Raw genomic sequence first — 7,373 nt, forward strand, 5'->3', positions numbered from 1 at the left:
TGGGGAAGTAGAATGCAGACGTGCATTTATCATCATCCAGCACCTTCACATCCACCTCCCGGAGCCTGCTCACCACAGAGGAGTTGTCCCCTGGAACGGTGCATCCCCATCCAGCAATACTGCAATTGGTACCACTCGGTAAATTCTCAAAGGGACTGGCCATAGGGGTGGTTTTCACATGTTCATTCAGCTTTGCAGGACGAGCCAGCTGGGACACAGCAGTGAGGAAGAACAAGAGAATGGTTGCCCTGAAGGGGAAAGAAATGTACACCATGCCCAGCATCACCCGAAACCCCTTGGGAACGGCAGCATGCGGATGGTGTGGTATGTGCAGTAGGGTGAGGTCACTGCTGATGCGGGAGGGGATAGAGGAGGTAGCTGTGGCAGTGTGAGGTCACTGGGGGTGGGGGAGGGGTTGGGGGTGGTACCTGCAGCAGTGTGAGGTCACGGGGGGCGGGGGAGGGGATGGGGGGTGGTACCTGCAGCAGTGTGAGGTCACGGGGGGTGGGGGATGGGATGGGGTGGTACCTGCAGCAGTGTGAGGTCACTGGGGGCGGGGGATGGGATGGGGGTGGTACCTGTAGCAGTGTGAGGTCACTGGGGGCGGGGGGATGGGATGGGATGGGGAGGTACCTGCAGCAGTGTGAGGTCACTGGGGGTGGGGGATGGTATGGGGGGGTGATACCTGCAGCAGTGTGAGATCACTGGGGGATGGGATGGGGGCAGTACCTGCAGCAGTGTGAGGTCACTGGGGGGTGGGGGATGGGGATGGAGCGGTACCTGCAGCAGCATGATGTCATTGTTTGACGTCTCCCTGTTGTATTGCACGGGGAGGGACTGTTGCTGCACACGGATGCGTTGCCGACTCCGTTCCCATTGTTTGATGGTGTGGGCCCCGCAGGACGACAGCGATGCTGCTGTAAAAGCCGAGAGCAGCCCACGTGGGGCGTTTGGGAGGGAGCTGAATACGTGTTTCGCTGGCTCAAATTCTCATTTTCTGGGACAGGGCAGCGCGATGCTGTCTGGCTGGGTCTCAGGTTCCTTCCTTTGTGCTTGGATGCCAGCTCCCCACAGCCAACTCCTCCCTCCCAGATACCTCCAGATGCCCAGTCCCCCAGCCCAGAACCCTGCACAATTGCCCTGGGACTGTGACCCCTCCCTGCCCCATGCTGGGCCATGGGCCAGACCCCAGCTGGTCTCACTGCCTGTAGCCCCATGAATTTACCCAGCACTGGGGCTGGGCAGTGGGTTGCAGAGGCCCCTAGAGACTCACCAATGCCCCCTAAGCAGATCAGACCCCTTGGCTCTACTCCCCCAGCCTGGCTGCCCCCTCCCCTCCCCTGCCCCCATACTGGGACCAGAGCTCCCAGCTTCCCCTCCCCTGGTCCTACATCTCAGCCCAAAGGAACTGACCCTGCTTGGCAATGAGCCGCCTTCAGCACAAAATTCTCCTCCAGCAGCAACCCACCGCAGAGAGTTGTCTTGGTTCTTTGTTGTATTTTCAGAGAGGCCATGCAGGGCGTGGAGTGGGGCTGGGCTTCCTGACCCCAGTGATCATACCTGGAGGGAGACCAGGTCCATACAGAGAGCCCCCTCACCTCTATGCACTGGGACCCTGTTCCCCATCTGAACTGGGAACCTCAAAGCCTCATCCCCGAGACGTTCCCCTAGGGGATCGGTGTCCCTGGATCCCTACTCTGCTCTGCCCCACACAGAGGGCGCCCTATGGGGTCAAAGGGTCAATCTGCATCTCTGGGCTGGCTGGGTGCAGAGTCACTACCCAGCACATGGAGTGGGGCACTCATCGCCCTGCCTTGTGTTCTCTGCACTGTGGGCCAAAGTCACCCCAGGCTGGTCTCGCCAGTCCCCAGCAGGGCACGGACGGGGCTTCTGTGGCTGCTTCTCCACCCACCCACAGGTGCCAGGCTCCTCTGCTGACTCATGAATCCCCGATGCCAAGGATACTGGCTTTGACGGAAGAAATCCCACCCATGGAAGCCTTCTGCCCTTCAGCTTGGCTGAATGTTTTTCTTCTACAACCTGGTTCTTTCCCTCCCGGGCTGGGAATTTTCTAGGGTTTTGGTGGCTGAAAAACTTCCTTTGGGGGTTGAAAATGCAAAGTAGGAATGTCCCTCCGGAAAACAACCAACCTCCTGGCATCTGCTCGGGAGAAGGCTCCAGGCGGGTGGGCGGGAGTGTTGGAAAATCTCCCCTTTAAAGAATGGCAGCGATTGGCTTTATTGTGGGACCTAGACCCAGGTCAGGGACTTCTTCCTGTGCTAGTCCCAGCATGGATCATAACCCCTTCCCCGAGCAGTGTCCAGTTCCAACAGACACAGAATCATTTTCATTCTTAAAAGGGGATTCTGAGGCCCCAGGGGTGTGTTCCTAGCGGGTTTAGGTGCCCGATTTCCATCAGCCACCCATGGAAATAGGAGCCCCATGGACAAGTTGAAGTTCCCCCCAGAGATCCTGGGCTGAGTTGGGAAAGGATCCCAAGTTTCTTAGCTCCAAGCCTGTCACCTTAGCTCCCTGCTCTTGCCCCTCTCCAGTATCTGCTCCTTCCGTCTTTCCCCAGCCGCCCTACCAGCAGCTCGTGGCGTCTCCAAGTAGGACACACGGCTTGGCAGTGGGGTCCCACAGAAGCCCTGTGGGCTGATCCCCCCCATCCGCATAGGCGGAGAGCCTCAGAGATACTCAGGAGAGGCTGCAGGGGTCCCACTAGCCCCTCGGCCCCAGGCAGGTCAGGGGAAGACCCTCGCTCAACCCACAGCCCCCTACCCTGCATGGGGCCCCTCTCCACACACACCCAGTGCCCTTCCCCCACTCACCATCCCAGTCCCCGGGGGGCATGAGGAAGGCCCAGGGGAGCAGCCCCAGCACCAAGCACTTCATCGTCAGATCTATCCTGGGCACATCATGCAGCCTCTCCCTCCGGTCTGAGGCTTTTATGGACCAGGTGGGGACAGGGCCACATACTCTCCTGCCTGGGAACATCCACTGGAGATCGGCCATGGGGGGAGATGCCCATTGGGGCAATTCTCAGGTCTCGGCCACGCCCACCTAGAGGGAGGTTTCCTCTCTGTTCTGGTCCCTGGCCTGGCGCCATGGCCAACAGAGTCCCAGCCACATCCTCAGGCAAATGGATGGGCAAACACAGCGGCTCACAGCCTGGTCCTGACTGTGGACGTGACTAACGCTGCCCCACCCTAGCCAGCAGTCTCAGAAACACTCCAGGGCTGTTCTGCAGCAAGATCCCTTAACCCCTAGATTTCAGGGGCAGGCCAGGAGGGACAAGGCCTGAACCTACAGGCCAGACATACACTCTGACAGCAGCCTCCAGCCCCGCACTGTGGGCAAAGCCAGGGCAGATCGAGAGCGTGGAGATCTGCAGACCTGTCCGGCCAGCAGTGCTGCAAGGAGATGGCTCTTTTGAGGGTTTTGGAGGTGAAGAGGGGACTCTCCTTTGGAGCTGGGCCTAGTAGATTTTGGAGACCCCTGTGTGCAAAACAGCATGATCACCCCATGACGGGGGCACCGGCTCCTGGCTTCTCTGGACTCCAGGATGGTGCCAAAAATGTGGGGGTCTGGACTGAGGCAGGAGTTGGGTGCAGAAGGGGGCAAGGGCTTCAGTGGGAGCAGGAGCCCGGGGGTGCGGCTATGGCCAAGATATTTGGAGTGCCAGGGAGGTTGGTGGCAGGAGTGCGGTGCGGTGCCGAGTCTGGGTTTGAGTTCTGGGAGGTGGCTGAGGGCTGGGCCAGAAGGTTGGGCGTTGAGGCTCAGGGTGGGCGTTAGGATGCGGGAGGGGCTCAGGGATTGGGGTGCAGGGCATATACCTGGGAAAGTGCCCCTTTCCTGATGCAAGTCTCAGGGATCTGCCTTTGGCTGGGATGTCAAAGGGAGTTAGGCACCCAAACCCCTCTGAGGAGCAGGGCCTAGATGGTCTTATTCCTTATTGTGATTACGGCTCTTCCCTGGTTCTCTGAATCCTGTCAGCCACCCCATGCTCCTCCCCCAAGCCTGGGCCTTTCACACACCGAACCTCCCAGTGGCCAACATGTCAACCCAAAGAGCCCCAAGAAAAGGGTTGCATGCGATTTCTTTCCATAGAGCGATAGAACTCTAGGGCAGGAAGAGACCTTAGAAGGTCACCGAGTCCAGCCCCATGCCCAAAGCAGGACCCAACTTAACAGAATCCTCTCCCTGTTGGGGGTGGAAGCGGGGCGGATTTGCACACACATAGTAGTGAGCATCACAGGTCCAGCCATTTCCGCATCCCATCTCCCACAGGGGCTAGTCTCCGATGCTCCTGGCCCACATTCCAAATGGCTGTGGAGCCCTGTTCAGGTGGGTCCAGCACTGGCCAGATTGGGGAGAAGAGTCTAGAGCGATGCATGAGAATCCTGAGGTAACTAGAATAGATCTCTCTGGACAGGGATGGGGCTAGGACGGATGTTTGGGCAACTAGAAGAAAGTAGAAAAGATCCCGATGGAATGTGATGGATCTAGAATGGATGTGTGGTGATGTAGAGGAAACTAGAATAGATCTCTATTGACGTGGATAGATCTACAATAGATATGAGTCTCTAGAGAAAACTAAAAGATCTCTATGGATAGGAATGGATCTAAAATGGATGTGTGGGGATCTAAAGGAAATTCAGTGTCATGTGATCTGGTCACATGCTCTCGTGTGATTTGCCGAGCGACAGCTGCCATTACTCACAGGTTATCTGAATGGTTCCTAAGAAGGCTGAGCTCTGGCATGGTCCATTGTCTTGGTTGACGGCCCATCGGCTCTCTCTCGCTCCGCCGCTGGTCGTGGGTTAGATCCATGTCCTGTATTTGAAATACAGATTCATTGTCCGTACTCCTCTCCTCAGACACAAAGATGACACGCTCAGAAATAGGACATATCCTATTGGGCCGATCCTCACGCTTCCAATGACACCTCACATGGCCCGTCTTGTATAAATCTCTCCCCCAATCATGGAGCTCTATATTGTAGAGGTTCATGCGTCTGTCTGTCTGTGAGTCTGTTCAAGGACTCCTCCTACACTTTAAGAGCTAAGCCAGGGGTGGGCAATTAATCTGTGGCAATGCACCAGGGTTCACCTCCATTCCCTCCCGATGGATCACTTATGTGCCTCTGAAGGAACAGGCAATCGCAGCTCTCATGGGTTAGGAAGCTTGATCCTTGGCCAATGGGAGGGGTGTTATGCTGGATCTGCAGAGAAAATAAGATGGGATGGGCCCTGACAGAGGGTAACCCTGGCCGATAAGCCCCACCCCCCACATCAGTTGAGCCTTCCGTATTGGCTTCATGAGAAGCAGCCCGATCTTCAGCACTCCGTCAGCCCTCCCAATTTCTCTGCATGGGGACGTCCTTGCTGCATTGACATCTTTGGGCCTGTGACGGCACGTTGGGTTTTTCCCGTCTCCTGCACCCCCGTAATGGCACGAACAGACTCCACCGGCCAGTAGAATAGAAGGAGTTTATTGCTTCTCCAGGATACAGCACTGCAGAGAGGTAATCTGGTTAGAACAACTGGGGCTAGGAGGCCTCAGTACCCCCCCTTGAGATGGGGGGGTGGCTGGGCCCTACAATCCCAGCCCCCTCCCTAGCTCCTTCTCCCCTGCTTCCCAGACTGAAACTAACCTTCCAGCCCTGCCCCCTAGCCAGGGGCAGCATTTCACCTTCCTTTCTTTCTCTCCCTGGGGGGTAGCTGGTCAGACAGGTTTGGAGCCCCCTTTGTATAATGACTCACCCCCTGCCCTGCTGGGCCATGCTACAGACAGCAGAGGTCGCCCACAGCCCACTGCCCAGCATAGCAACCAGCAAGGGCCGTATTCTGGTATTCACTACGTCACAGGGCCGTATTCTGCTGCTCCTGCCTCTCCTTAGGATCAAGGATGTGACCATTTCGGGATCTCTTTCACCTCCATCACCTTTCACCTCCCAAGTTGCAACTAGTCCCTCCTGGTCTGTCAGGGGGATCCTGACTGGTTTGGATGCCAAGCTATCAAGCACTGAAACTTCAGTTGCCCTTCCACCCACTGTCCTGATGCTCCTGCCTTGGAGCGGCCCCCCTGGGAAACTCCTCCTTTCCGGACAGGTTGTGGGAGGGAGAAGAGGGGGTGCTGATGTCAGGGTGTCCCTCCCCTTCCACGCCTGTATCCCATCTCCACACAGAGAGAGGGGGATGGAGGGATCTTGGCAATTCAAATCTCTACCATTCTCTCACATTGTGGGTCTCTCTCAAAGTCTCACAAACACACACTGCCCTCCCCTTGCATCTCCCACTCACCAACACACACGTGGGGGACTGTGGTTACTCCTGGTACTGCTCACAACATGGGCTAGTTTGGGTTCATGACTGGTCTGGGCATTGTCTCAGTTTCATTTCCTCTCTTATGCCTGAATTGAATTTTGAGGAGTGAGTTCTAAAATGGAGAAGTAGTACAAGGGCCCTACCATCAATCAAACATTAGTCCCGCCCCCTGTCACCAGAAGTCCCGCCCTTGGGGGGTAACACATCCGGGGTCAAGAGGGACAGGTGACCGGAAGTAAGGGGTGTCATGTGACCCTCTAAGAACTCGCCCCGCCTCCCTCTACAGACTCGCCCCGCCTCCCTCTACCAATCAAGAAGGGTTTTTTTCCCTGTGGGACCACCCTGCAAGCTGCTTTGACCAATCGGGGGGGGCAGTTCCAGGACCCATTGACCAGACCTGGGGTCGTGTGACCCCTCTAAGAGCTTCCCATGACACCCTCTGCCAATCAGAGCATAGCACTTCCCCATAAGTTCTAGCGCCACACAAAAGGAGGCCATCTTGTTCCAAGAGCGCATGTTTCAGAGAGCATGCAAACGCTGAGCGGAAACATGGCTTCTTTCACCAACTTTGTTTTGGTGCTGAGAAGAAAGCGCTACATCAGCGACAGTTCCGAGGAGGAAGGAGAAGTTGAAGGGAGCCCTTTGGCCCAGCCACTGATGGATACACCGGAATCTGACGCCAAAACCCAACCGCTCACGAGGCAGCCCGACGAGCTAGATGGCCTGCAGGAGGAAGGTGACCACGGCTCCCAGAAGTTGGAGAAGATGCATGGAAAAGAAGCCAAACAGGTAAATGAAACACCGAAGTTGGGGCATCATGGGGTTAGGAAACCGCGATTTAGTAAACTTTAAAAAAAAATGACCAGAGCGTCTTACATTATTTCTTTCTGGCAATTTCTCAACAGCTCGACGATGCCTTTCTAGCTGACCCTCAGACCCAGGACAGCATTGCATCGGACAAGGAAGACGAATCAGGCCCACCTTGTTTTTGCTCAACACCGATACAAAGCATTGAAGAGAACGCCAGGGACGACGGCCATGAAG

The 7,373-nt window shown here is 56.4% G+C and overlaps 1 long non-coding RNA gene across 1 annotated transcript; it reads right to left on the reverse strand.

Annotated features, from left to right (window-relative positions):
• Nucleotides 1–786: 786 nt before the first annotated feature.
• LOC142821349 (uncharacterized) lies at nucleotides 787–6,597 on the reverse strand. Its single transcript, XR_012898148.1, has 3 exons — nucleotides 5,113–6,597; nucleotides 4,724–4,836; nucleotides 787–917 (listed from the first exon to the last, which is right to left on the reverse strand). It is a non-coding gene; the product is annotated as an uncharacterized LOC142821349 (long non-coding RNA).
• Between the last annotated feature and the right edge of the window lie 776 nt (nucleotides 6,598–7,373).

The sequence above is a fragment of the Pelodiscus sinensis genome, chromosome 30 (assembly GCF_049634645.1).
Source record: "Pelodiscus sinensis isolate JC-2024 chromosome 30, ASM4963464v1, whole genome shotgun sequence".
In the NCBI taxonomy this organism is placed as follows: domain Eukaryota; kingdom Metazoa; phylum Chordata; order Testudines; family Trionychidae; genus Pelodiscus; species Pelodiscus sinensis.